This window comes from Canis lupus, chromosome 36 (assembly GCF_003254725.2).
Source record: "Canis lupus dingo isolate Sandy chromosome 36, ASM325472v2, whole genome shotgun sequence".
NCBI classification, from domain to species: Eukaryota; Metazoa; Chordata; class Mammalia; order Carnivora; family Canidae; genus Canis; species Canis lupus.
The window spans coordinates 8,554,754-8,569,138 of NC_064278.1; the positions used below are offsets into that span (position 1 = coordinate 8,554,754).

Genomic DNA, 14,385 nt, shown 5'->3' on the forward strand with positions numbered 1-14,385 from the left:
AGAGACATCAGAGAGCGTCCCCTCCCCACTTATGCATGACGACATAGTGAGAACACATCTGAAAGTCAGAGGACAGATCTCACCAGAAATGAACCCTACTGGTGTTCTGATCTTGGACATCTAGCAGCCAAAACTGTGAAAAGGTAAATTTCTGGTTTTTTAAAAGCCATTCTGTTGTATTTTACATGGCAGCCTGATCATAATAATGCAGATATATTTAGAATCAGAGGGACAAAAAAGAACAGGTAAAGAAAGATTTCTAAAATAAGAAAATATTTTTAATATTAAGAGCCATCCAGAAAACTATGAACCTATGGAAAATAATTCAATACACATTTATTAAGCCCTGAATCTTTTTTTTAAAGATCTTATTAATACAGTATTTATTTGTCTTTCCTCTGTCAAACCCTGAGCCAACCACTTTTCCCAGGCTGCCTGGGGAGGTATAGGAAAAGGAACATACAGGGCATACAGGGAAGACAGGACATGGGAGAAAGACCTATGGGAGGTGGAGACGACTCCTTCACATGGTGAAGAGGATGAGAAAGGCCACCATCAGGCAAAAAGAGCCCCATGGCCTCCAAGAGGGCAAAGCCCAGAATGGCATAGGAGAAGAGCTGTTGCTTCAGAGAGGGATTCCTGGCATAACCAATGATGAGGCTCCCAAACACAGTCCCAATTCCAGCCCCAGAGCCAGCCACCTCTACAGTGGCAGCCCCAGGCCCAATGAACTTGGCTGCCGTGTCAATGTCTCTTGAAATGGCACTGGTTTGGAAGCTGCGGCTAGGAATAAGTGAGGTCAGGGGATGTGGGGCTGCCAAGCTGCTGATTAAGCCCTGAATCTAACAGACTTTGCTGTTTCATTCAATAGTTACCATCTATATCCAAACCCCACCATCACTTTTGGTTATTTCTAGCATAAAAAGTGTCCTACTAGAAAGATACACAATTAGAAAAATTAATATTACGAACAATTTAAAACATTTGTGTTTTGGTTTCATCCTGTGGCTTTTGACCAAGGACTATATGTATAACAGAGAGAAAATTAGCCTAAGGAATGTCAAGCTTGGGACGCCTGGGTGGCTCAGCGGTTGAGCGTCTGCCTTTGGCTCAAGACATGATCCCGCAGTCCTGGGATCGAGTCCCTCATCGGGCTCCCTGCATGGAGCCTGCTCCTCCCTCTGCCTTCGTCTCTGCATCTCTTTATGTCTCTCATGAATAAATCAATATTAAAAAAAAAAAAAAAAGAATGTCAAGCTTAAAGAAGAAAGGAAAAAATATAGCCTTGAGAATAAAGATGCTAGAAAGGTCTATAACAGGCTTTCCAAGTAGACTGAATCCTTTTATATTGTACTTTTCAGGATTTATAAGACCAATTTCTCTATCCTTAAGCTGAAGCTAGTATCTTCAGATAATCAGAAAGTAAACAATTTTGCAGAAAGTATAACTGTTTAGAGTGAAAGCCTCGCCTACTCTAGAGATCTTTCATTAAGTATTCTCCACCAGACACAATAAACAAACTTGGTTAGGAAGAAAATCTGATTAGTGGTTATTATTTCCTGGACTCAAGGCAGTGTCCATTAAGTTGGAAGTTAGGTGTGGGAAAAACATGGAGTTCAGTGAAGTCAAGATCTTGGCTGCAGCTTTTAACCCAACAATTAGTACTACAGAAGACTTAAGTTTTTGAGGGGACTCCATTGATACAAAGGAACTTAATGACCTATGAATGTTCAATCCTAAAGCCACCAACTTCACACCAACAGGAGGTGGATCACTAAAGCTGTATGGACATAGAAAAGGTCCCTCTCATTGTAGTTATGCAGGACAATGGAGAAAAAGCCTCTTCCTTGAGGGCAGGACTATCTTCTAGATTGGCCAGCACAGAAATCTCTTCCGTTGGTAGGCAGGGAGTCTTTATTTCTATTTAGCAGGAAATATATGCTGTGGAAAAAAGACCACCATTTTTTCTAGTCTGATCTTTTTTCAAGCAGATGCCTTTCTTATAGAAACTGTATTTCTGTTCCATAATTTTGTACCATGTATCGTGGAGGTGGGTAGCTTGATACCACAAGATGCCTTACCCAGTTGAGGACAATGTGCTGGCCATAATTGCCTCACCGTGGGCCAGGGTTTGCCTCTTAAGTTTGTCTTGCTTTTGTTCTTGTCCATCAGAAAAAGAAATTTCCTATTGTACAGCATAATCGTATTGTTACTTAAAGGAATTGCCTTTTTTTTGTAGGCAGATCCTTTTTTTAAAAAATTGTGATAACATACACATGATATAAAAAGTAACCATTTTAAAGTGTACAGTTTTGTGACTTTTGCTACACCTGAAATGCTGTGAAGCCATCACCCCTATCAAATCCCAAAACATTTTCATCACTTCAAAAGGAAACTCCATACCTATTAGTAATCCCCATTCCCCCCTTCCCCATCCCATGGAAACTACTGAGTTACTTTCTGTCTCCATAATTTGCCTATTCTGAATATTTCAGAATTTCTTTAGTTGGCTATTTTTCCCTAAGATCTGTTCAGAGAAAGAAAAGAAAAATTTAATAAAATAGTAAAAGTTAGGACTTTTAGAGCTAGAATTCACTGACTAATTCAAAATAATCAGATTTATTACCTGTTTAACACAAAAACTATAGAATCTATGAAACTAAACAGATCCTGTATGGCATTTTTTCTTTTCCCACTCAATATCATTATTAAAGTATTTTTAAGAAATTATCTATACTCAAATTACCACTTGATCTCACTTTTCCTTGTATAATTGTACACAGAAATTGAAACAAATATCTTTACACACCCTCACTGACCTTTGTCCAATTCTATCAGATGACCAGCCAATTCTGAGCAATCAGAAAGCTCTTACTGACAGAAAACAGAACAAAATAAAAACCTACCAAGCTCGTTAAAAGATTCTTTGGTTCAAAAGAGGGTGACTTTTTGAAAGATACAGAAGTTTACTCTTATTAAAAGTTATTTAAATAAGCAGAAAAAGAAAATACATTAGACACAAATTATTTGTATCCTCAATATGATTAAAAATGATTTTTGCCTATTTGAATTATAAACAAGTATAAAAGTATAAAAACAGGACTATCTGACTTTATGAGGAACTTAAAGAGAATTTAAAGTATAAATACCACATTTAAAAAATAATGAAGACAGTGAATGCTGTAAATGACTAAAGACATCAAACTCAAGAAATTCCCCCAAAACTTAAAGTGAAAGAAGGAAAAATTTTAAAAATAAAGTATTGGGGAACATAGGTCAGATTCCACAGAATCCCTCTTACCAAAATGGATTTTATTTTGTATTTTTTTTTCAAAATGGATTTTAAACAGTATCAACAGAAATGACAGAATAAAAAACACTTGTATCTAAAGAAAATTTAGTCTAAAAATTGAAAGTGGAAACTCCCTGAAATAACATTATTATTATTATTATTATTATTATTATTAATGTTAAAAGAGAATAGTCTGTATTCTGGTGGGATTTTTGAAGATTAAACATAAATAATTTTATGAGCACATGCAGTTGCTTCTGCCTGAACCTTCTGGTCTACCTGCTTCCCTACTGACAATATTCCCAGCCTTTTCATTGTTTGGTTCTCAATTTCATTCATATCACCTTCAAGGCCTTTGTCTGACAACCAGAAACCAAGGGTCCTTCCTAGTGTTTTCTATCACAGCACAGGTTTATTATAATTAGAATATTTTTCTTAAGTTTTATTGATATATCTATTTATTTTTATATGTTGACTTCTTTACTGTATCTTTTCTTACTAAACTCCATACCCTAAGGATCATGTCTATATTAATTTATTATTTTTAGCCTATGGGGGAGCTCTATGCAAAATTAACTATTTGTAAAACCAAATATTTATTAAATCAAGAGAGAAGAAGGACAACAGTGTTATATTTTTGAATCAAAGAAACAAAGAATGGGAAAACAGTAGTGAAAAGGTGATGCTTTTTTCTTCCATAAGGAAAACTATTACCATTTATAATTAATATTTATGATATAATGACAGTGAGAGTAATAATCATAATGCTGCAATGGACTGACTGTGTCCTCTAAAATTCAAATATTGAACCCCTACCATTCTGGAATTAGGAGGTAAAGCTTTTGGAAGGTAATTAGTTCATGAGGCTAGAGCCCTCATGAATGAAATTAGTGTTCTTAGAGGAAGAGACACACTCTTTCCACTATGAGAAAGGACACAAGAAGAAGAAGGCAGTGTATAAATCAGTGTATAAATCACTAAGACGGCCCTCACCAGACACCAAGTCTACCAGTCTCTGGATCTTGGATTTCCAGTTACCAGAACTGTAAGAAATAAATGTGTATTGTTTAAGGCACTTAGTCTGTAATCTTTGGTATAAGCAGTTCAATGGACTAAGACAATTATTTTCAACTGTTTAGTACTTAAGATGTGCTAAGGACTGTAAATATATACATTCATTTAATTCTCAGAGAAATATGAGGGTTCTCGCTTTGTAGATAAGGAAACTGTCAGAAAGAAGTTAAATAAGTTGCCTAAGTCACACATTTTGGAGGTATCGAAGCAAAGCTTTGATTTTAATCTCCATATTTCACAGCATAACGTTGGCTTATGAATTTCACAGAAAAACTTTGAGAAAAACATTCATATAACTAAAAAGCATATGGATAACTTTGAAACAATTGTGGAATAAGCAAATAAAACTATTTAGGAAAAGGAACCACCAGGAACTACAAAATAAGAGAAATACATGCCAAAATTAAATATTATAGTTTTAAAATGCAGATATATTTGATCAATTCATTCAGTCCACAAGTATTTGTATCTATTATATATTAGGCAATATTCTAGGTCCTTTGTGTAGAGTGGTTAATAGAAGAGGCAAAAGTATCTTCCCTCATAGAGAATGCATTCTACTAAAAGAACCAGATGATCAAGACAAATTAAGTAAATATTAAATACACTAGACAATGGTGCATAATAAAGAGAAAATGTGTCAGCAGTATTCAAAGAATAGCAAGGAGGCCAGTGTAGCTATGCAGTGAGACAATCAGATCTGCCCATGAGATAAGCAAGTTACTGAAGAACCAGGAAATGTTAAGGTCTGGTACCTCAGGACAGAGAATTCAGATTGTTTAAAAACAAGTAAGCAAACAGGCAAAAAAACAAATAATCAGTTCAAAAGAATAATATATATTATTCATTTATATATTCATAATAATATATTATGAAATTATTATTCATATTCATAATAATATATATTATGATAAGGCATGATATTTTTAGCTTCTCCTTTGCCTTTAATTCTCATAAATCTACTGATATGTGGACATTTCTTACAATTAAATGTTGGTGAAATATTTTTAAAATGATAATTTGTCTAACAAGGATATAGGCTTGCTCCCGAGAGGAGTTTCTCATCATTGTCAGAGTCCAAACACGCTGAATGATTGATCATCTGGTAAGGATGATGATAATTTCCAACTTGGTGTTCAACAGAAACTCTAATCTCTCTCTTTCTTATTTTTAAACTTTGAATTTATATATGTTGTATCATTTTTTCCTTAATAATTGTTTAGATATACTAAGGAATAATTATTTTTCATATCTGTCAAATGAACATTTTTAATTCTTTTTTTAAAATAATTTCCCACTGTGGAAGACCCTTTCTTACAATACATCTTTGACCTTACATACTAAAACATTTTACTTCATTTAAGACTATTTAATATCCTCTTATCTTCCCACAGATGGTTCTTGTAGTGTCTCTTAGTAAAGTGGTTGCATGGTCTGGGAATAATTTTTTTGAAGCATAACCACACTCATGGGCCCATAAGCTCATACTATTAGAAAATGAAATAAATTGTGTATATCAATGGTCCGTTGGTCTACACTAGCTAAAAAAATGTACAGTAAAAGGTTTGCCACTCCTAGTCCCTTGGCCATTAATGGATTATGCTGTCCCCTTGAGACAAAACAGTCCTTGACATCCTATGCAACAGAGAACAGTAGAGAAACAATGAAAAGGGAGTAGATCTGGCCTTTAATCAAGAGATAAAATCTAATTGTAATCTAGAGTGTATACCAGGTCAAACACACCTAGCAGTGTAATTTTATTGTTATTTAAAATATTTTATTTATTTATCTGGAGAGGTTGCGGGAGGGAAAGGGACAAGCAGACTCCACGCTGAGCACTGAGCACGGGAGACCAAGGCTGCTGACCCCATCACCCAGAGATCATGACCTGAGCTGAAATCAAGAGTCTGCCACCCAACAGACTGAGCTACCTGACACCTCTAGTGTAATTTTTTTTCATTGAATCACTGTTGACATTATTTCTAACATATAGTCTCTTATATGTTTCAGTAAGTTTATTATTTATTTATTTTTAAAAGATGTTATTTATTTATTCATGAGAGACACAGAGAGAGGGAGGCAGAGACATTGGCAGAGAGAGAGGCAGGCTCCATGCAGGGAGCCCAACGTGGGACTCGATCCCGGGATTCCAAGATCACGCCCTGGGCCAAAGGCAGGCGCTCAACCACTGAGCCACCCAGGCATTCCAATGTTTCAGTAAGTTTAAAAGATTTGAACAAAATGATGAATGTGTCTCTACCTCTGGCAGGCAGGATTATGGCAAGTCGATTATAATAAATGGTATGCACCTGTGGGTGTTCAATAACTATGACTTGAACAAACTTCACCTACCTAACTCTGAAGACACTGCAGATAATAAAATGCCATAATGTTATGGCATTTGTATGAAAACTTTCATAAATATATTCAATATTACTAATAATATAATAATATATTCATAAAATCAATCATATTAAATGCAACTCAAAATTGAGCAAATATTATGGGACAGACAGGTGACAGAAATAGGTGATATAATCAAAACATAATCAAATTTTGCTGTTGCTTAATTTTATTAATAGAATTGTTATTATATAAATAGCACAATTGTTTTAGGTGTCTTAGATAAAATAAGTGTTAAACCATTCCAAATTATAGAACAGAACAGTCACTAACAATGTAGCAGAAGAGCCAAAACATAACTATAATCCTCTGTATCTAGCATACTTCAATAAGAGTTCAACAAGACACAAATTATTGAAAATTGTTTAGCAGAAGCAGTAACAAGCACAATAAATATTTTAAAAGATGGGGACCTGATTTAACAATTCTCCCAAAAGCCTATAGTCGGATAAGTGCACAATATGTCTTCATCAATGCATGTCTTCACTCTGTTTCTTGAACCTGTCAATGCAAAATAATACCAGGATGTCCAATAAAACTCTACCTCATTGACAAACAGGGAAAAGTATTTGACAGTATACTGGATTTGAAAAGTATCTTGCAGGAAAACACAAGTGATGAACACCTGTTCACAGTGTGACAAAATGAGATCACTAGCAAAATAAATATTTGTGCAATTGAGATGACAGATTGAGGGGGCAGGAGCCAGGGAGAAACAGAAAGTGTAAGGCATAATATGGTTAAGAGATAAGAGAAATACATACATATATTTACACATTGTATGTAAAATAAATATTAATAAACGCTAATTCCCATCTTTAGAAGGAATTGCCATAATGGACCTATATAATGATATCCAAATAGCTGCTCAAATTGACTATTTGAAGAGTTCCTAACCACTACCATTTTGAGTTACAGTCACTTAAAGTGTATTTCAAATAAAAATCAAAAGAAAGAAAGAAAGAAAGAAAGAAAGAAAGAAAGAAAGAAAGAAAGAAAGAAAGAAAAAAATGTTAGAAATAAAAATATGCATGCAACAGAAAAGTAAAATATGCAAAGAAAATTTCATGTATAACCAATTTAATAACACTTTTGTTTTTTACAATAACATGTATTTCAAACTTGAATTCCATAATATTTTAGGTCTATTTGGTAAACAATGTTAGGTTGAAAAACTAATGTATGATTTACTCAACAGTATATAGCAGCTTAGCTTAAAAGACCATAATTGTGCACATAATGCTTAATGTTTATCTTTAAAAGAAGTGCTTAATTGTGTGAAAGTATTTTCCCAGAAAATTACTTCTTAACCTTCCAAGAGGCAGCCTTTCCACTGATTCTTAAGCACAATAAGAAAAGGAGGGCTTAAGAACAAAGGGACAAATTTAAATAATAAAAAAGTTAAGCCACACTGTGGGCATAATTGGGAAATCCAATATTGAGGCTGAGATGACTATTACTTCATTCTTTGAAGATAATTGTATTTCAGTTTACTTTTGTTTTCTAGAACAAATTTTGTAGGGATAGCTATAAGAGGAATTAATTTTGACTCCTGAAATTAAGTATAAAAGTAAAAGAAAATTGTCCTGAAACTGCAAAGGTACAAATTTGGCTTTATGACAGAGCCTCCCCAAACAAGCTGAACTAACTGGTTTACCCACTCTCTGACACTTAAAGCTCTCTGAAAGGTTTTTTCTTTTTCTTTTCTTTTTTTTTTTTTTTTTATTTAAGGAGGATTTTGGAAAAGAAAAAAAATGATGTCATTTTTTAACACCTTGCAAATACCCCTTAAAAACATTCTTTTTACATACTTAACAAATGAAGCAGCACACAAAGATCACTGCCTGGATTTTTATTATTGATAAAATAATTCTGTTAGTCATAGGGAGAAAAATCTTACTTTTCAAGAATCTAATAAAAAGTTTAAAAGTTCATTACTATTTCCTCTTTGAAGTCTTGGATATGATAACTGAAATTGTTCCAGGGAGACTTAGAATTAGCAAACAGTGTGACATTCAGTCTAAAAATCAGATTTTAGAATGGGATCCTAAAGCTAAATTTTATATTTCTTTGATTTTTTTCTGTCTTTAACTGCTTATTTCATATTGACCTACTTGATATTCCTAACACTTATTCAAAAAAGAACAAAATCAGATTGTTAAAACTCAAAATCCCACTAGAAGGCATTTTCATGTATCATCCTAAGAAACTAGTAAATTACTATCATTTACATTTCATTCCATCTTCTGATAAGATGGTCTCTTTAATTGGTCACTTTCCTTTGCTTACAAATATAAAAAGGTTTTGGTTTTGGTTTGGTAGTATAACTTTTATTGGTATAACTTAACCCTCTCCCAGAAAACAAAAACTCTAAACAAAATATTTTTTAAAGTAACTATTTGAAGGCATGGGAGATCAAATGGAGAGACATATAAAATTAAAAGGAATTATATCTTAAAGTGATTTCCCCTTTTTACTAGAGTATATTTCAGTCCACCTAGCATGAGGGGACTAGAACCCAAACAGAAAACTGCTGTCTCAGTGGCTTGAAGTCTCGAAGGATAGAGTTTTTGGCTTCCACAGTTGCTGCTACTGAGTGTAAAAATCCCGAGGGAAAAAGAGGACACTGAAGGGGTATGCACAAATCTATGTATAACTAGATTTATAGTTATACATAAAGATAACTTTATTATGGCCTTTCCCTAAACTGTGCATGCATGGAGAAGACTCTAATGATAATAGTGAAAAACATCAAGTGGAAGACTGATTAAAGCTGGCAACTATCTCAATTTCCTCCTACAGAAGGAAGATACAATTTTGAGTTTGGGTTCTTCTCAGTGAAATACCTCAAGGTCATGTCTTAAAACTATCAGTCATGTAGCAGGACTATAGAAATATTTATCTTGAACAGAGATAAAAGCAAAACATCTTTTCTAATCAAGCATAAAACCAAGCTTCTGTAGTTTAACACCTAACAGTCTAAAAAAGAAAAATCAACACTCTTCAGAGGAAGATAATAGAATTCGGAATTTCTACTAAGTATCATCTACAATATCTAATATACGACAAAAATTACTAGTTACATGAAAAAAATATGGCCCTTTTTCAAGAGAAAGAGCAGTTAATAAGAGAGATTCCAAGATAACCCAGAAGTGGGATTTTCAGAAAAGAACTTTATGGCATCTAATAAAAGCATATTCAAGGATCAAAAGGACACTATTGTCAAAATGAGTGAATATATGTAGGATCTCAGCAGAGATATGGGAAATATAAAAATAACTTAATAGGAATTTAGAATTTAGAAGCACAGTACCTGAAATAAAAGATTCACTCAAAGGGATCAACAGGTGACTGGAGGTGGCCAAAGAAAGGATCAATGTATGCAGAAAATGTTCAATAGAAATGATCTAATGTGAAAAGCTAGAGGTAAAAATGACAAGAAAACAGAAGAGCCTCAATAATCTGTGACACAAAATCAAGTGATCTATTATGTGTAATGGGAGTTCCAAAAGGACTTGAGAGAAATGAGAAAGAAAAAAGTATTTCAGGATATTAGAGCTGAAAATTTTCAAAATTTGGTAAAGAAAATAAACTACAAAGAGGTCAAGTAAGTGCAAAATAGATAACACAAACTAGGCCATATCTACACATGTACAGTCAAACTACTGAAAACCAAAAGAAAAAGCAATATATATTATAAAAAGAGATATACAGCTCTAAAAATCATGGCTGACATTTCACTAGATTTAATGGAAGCCAGAATGTAATGAAATATTTAAAGTGATGATATTAAAGCCAATAATAAAGACTTCTACTTCTGGGATGATGGAGTACATGTACTTTCCCTATTTCTTTAAGTACAACTAAATATATAGGTTTGGGCAGCCCTTAATCTAATCTGCCTGGTACCATCATAAGGGAAAATTTGGACACACAAACATCAGTCTTATGTATGTACAGAGACACAATGATAAGATAGCTATCAACACCTCAAGGAGAAAGACCTCAGAAGAAACCAAACCTGCTGAAACCTTGATTATAAATTTCTAAGCTCTGCAACTGTGAGAAAATAAATCTCTGTTGTTTAAGCCACCCAGTGTGTGGTACTTAGTTATGACAGCCCGAGGAAACTAAGACGATGATTGATAGATAGATAGGCAGGCAGGCAGGTGTGTGTGTATATGTGTGTGTTGTGTGTACATGTGTGTATTTATGTACGTATGTAAAATTTTAAGAAGACTCTGAAAGGTAGCAAGAAGATAGACCAGCAGGGACCTCAGGACCCAAGGGACAACATGGTGATGAATTCTCTGGGATGTCTTTTTTTTTTTTTTTTTTTTGTATTCCAGACTTGGAGCTGAAGAAGATAGCTTAGAAATGTCTGAAAGTGCAGACAAAAACAAACAAAAACAAACATAAAAAGGTCTTCTCTTTAGCCAAGAGACCAGTAATAGGGAATCTAGTAAGACAGACAACTTTTAGTAAATGACCAATCTACTCCAATAAAAACCAAGGAAAAAACTCTGGCCATACCCCATCCACACCAGCAAAGGCTGAGTGGGAAAGCTAGACTTCCACTCTTATAAGGCAGTCATTACCCTTGAGGTGATGTCAGACAAGGTCAAGTAGGAGATGGGATTTTCATCTTCACCAGCTGGTAATGAGTCCCCTGGTCATAGAATTAATGAAGAACATACAGCCTAGATCCCACACCCACCCAGCAGTGCACACCCAACAAAGCACTGCTCCTCACTAGTGCCATGGCAGGCCTAGAGGAGAGTCAGGACTCTTACCCAGTGCTAACAGAGCCATTCTCACCGCAACATCAATGGACTCCACATGGGGAGCTCAGAGTTGATTGTTCAGCCAAGTAAAAAGCTCTCACTTTCCTGATTGCCAACAAAATACAAGTGGGGAACCTGAACATCTACTTCCTTTTGGAAGTACTGAGGCAACACCTCCTTCCCCTTTTCTGTTGAAGCAGTGTCAGAAAAAGTCCACTAAACCAGAATTTTAAATAAAATCCCAAGTCTCAGAACATAATATGAAAAAGTCCAAATTTCCACTAAAAATCACCCCTCATATCAAGAACCAAGAAGATCAGAATTCAGAAAAAAATCATTGGATGCCCAGATCAAAATGACAGAAATGTTAGAATTATCTGACATTAGGAAACTTGGATGGTGAGTGGGGGGAAAAAACTATCTCAAAAGGTACATACAGTATGATTCCATTTACTAACATTCTTACAAAGACGAAGTTATAGGATTGGAGAACAGAGCTATGGTTGATAGTGGTTAAGAAGAGGGTAGGGGAAAAAAAAAAAAAAAAAAAAAAAAAAAAAAAAAAAAAAAAAAGAAGAGGGTAGGGGTTTGGGGGGCCTGGGTGGCTCAGTGGTTGAGTGTCTGCCTTTAGCTCAGGCAATGATCCCGAGATCTTGGGGTCAAGTCCAGCATCGGGCTCCCCAGAGGGAGCTTGCTTCTCCCTCTGCTTATGTCTCTGCCTCTGTGTCTCTCATGAATAAGTAAATAAAATCCTAAAAAAAAAAAAAGAAAAGAAGAAGAGGGTAGGGGCAGGAGAGAAGTGTGTATGGCTATAAAATGACAACATGAGGGAATCTCATAATGATGAATATGTTCTGAATGAGTTGAAGGCCTTAAGACAAAAAAAAATCATATATATACATATATGACTCCTATTGGTTTTGCTTCTTTGGTTCTTATTATATATCTAAAAAGAGAATAATGGTAATACAGTGAGATCATAAAAAGTACTCAACAACCCAAAGAAGGCAGGAAATGAGAAAAAAAGAACAAAGGCCACATGACAAGGGGACCATGCTTCCTAGGCTCCCCAGTGCAGACTCACATGGAGCTGTGGGCTCTAGGACTCCTGGGGCTGCTCCCTGCTCCCAGTGGTACCCATTGCCACAGGGGGACTGGTGGCTCTCAGGCCCAGCAGCTGCTCAGCCTGTGGCTCTGGGGGTCATGGATTTGGCATCCTACCCTCTACAACCTTACCTTCTCCTCATGTAGTTAGACAAACCCATTGGAATCTGGTTGCTGTGTCTGCCAGGTACCTGGAGCACAGAATTGGCCTATGAGCCAGGATGAGCTCTTTGGCATTGGAGCAAAGCTGTACAATTCATGCCATGCAGGGCAGTGACTACAATAAAAAGTATAGCTATGGGACCAGCATCCCTACTTCGTGTAATCACCTACTCACTATTAAAAGGAATTACATACTGGCTTTAATTACCCTTGGGGTTGACTTTTAGCCGTGGGGATTATTATTCGGATGGTGTGCTAACAAAGGCTCCTGTAATCCAGGTGGTTACCTGGTTCTTTATTTTCGAAATTTCGAAAACGGTAATATATGATACTATCCATGTTCATCAGGACAAAAGAGATGATGTTCTGACTGGTCTGAAGTCGCGGGCACTGTGGCTCAGTAAAAACACCAAAGAGTGACTCAGTGACTTCAATGTCATGATCCTGGAGGCACTGTACCTAATAGGGTTCTAGTAAGGATCAGACCACTTGCTACTACACTGCTCTGGCCACAGGAAACCAACAACCTCATCAGATTTACACCCTAGACATCCATAGACCGGAGGATGGTGGAGATTAAGTTTCCTCCAACCAAATAATAGGACTAACAGTTTTTTTAGGGATTGTCCTTGGGAATTTGTGGAAGGAAAAGACAGACAAAACAAAAAAATATATAAATAGTAAAATATGATATGGGAAAAATGTTTATCTAGGAATTTTTATTTTTTATTTATTTTTTTATTAATAAATTTTATTTATTTATTCATGAGAGACACACACAGAGAGAGAGACAGAGACACAGGCAGAGGGAGAAGCAGGTTCCATGCAGGGAGCCCGATGTGGGACTTGACCCCGGGTTTCCAGGATCATGCCCTGGGCTGAAGGCAGCGCTAAGCCGCTGAGCCACCGGGGCTGCCCTATCTAGGAATTTTTAAAACAAATTTTTAGAAAACATTCCCAGGTCTTGTTGCCACATATCTAGACTTGATTGAAAATTGTTTCAATATATTGAAAAATTGAGAAATTTTTATTCTTAAAAAATTAAGAATCAGAAGATGAAGATTTATAGCATTTTGCTTGATTTTAGTCCAAATCATTTGTTACTCTTACCCTATCACAGGAACCAGGGACTCCAGAATTTGAGATAACCTTGAGAATCTAAGTTTATGTATTTTTCTGCTCATTGTAATTCTCCTCTGAAATAATGGAGATGATATACATTTTAGCACTTTAGAAAAAAATTTCATGTGTTTTAGAAGACATACCTAAATGATGGTATTTGTCAAAAAATGGACTGTTGTTTATGGAAAAATAAAAGCTGTTACAGAAAATTAGGGCTTATTGTGTTTATTTTTTTATTGGAGTTCGATTTGCCAACATATATAGTATAACACCCAGTGGAAGGAGCCTCGGTGTCCATCGAAAGATGAATGGATAAAGAAGCTGTGGTCTATGTATACAATGGAATATTCCTCAACCATTAGAAACGACAAATACCCACCATTTGCTTCAACTTGGAGGGAACTGGAGGGTATTATGCCGAGTGAAATAAGTCCATCAGAGAAG

General features: G+C 35.4%; 2 pseudogenes; one reads left to right on the plus strand and one right to left on the minus strand.

Moving 5' to 3' along the window:
- Window positions 1-368: 368 nt before the first annotated feature.
- Window positions 369-11,581, minus strand: LOC112674615 (ATP synthase F(0) complex subunit C2, mitochondrial-like; annotated as a pseudogene).
- A 1,240-nt stretch (window positions 11,582-12,821) lies between these two features.
- LOC112674641 (4-hydroxybenzoate polyprenyltransferase, mitochondrial-like) lies at window positions 12,822-13,510 on the plus strand (annotated as a pseudogene).
- Window positions 13,511-14,385: the final 875 nt, after the last annotated feature.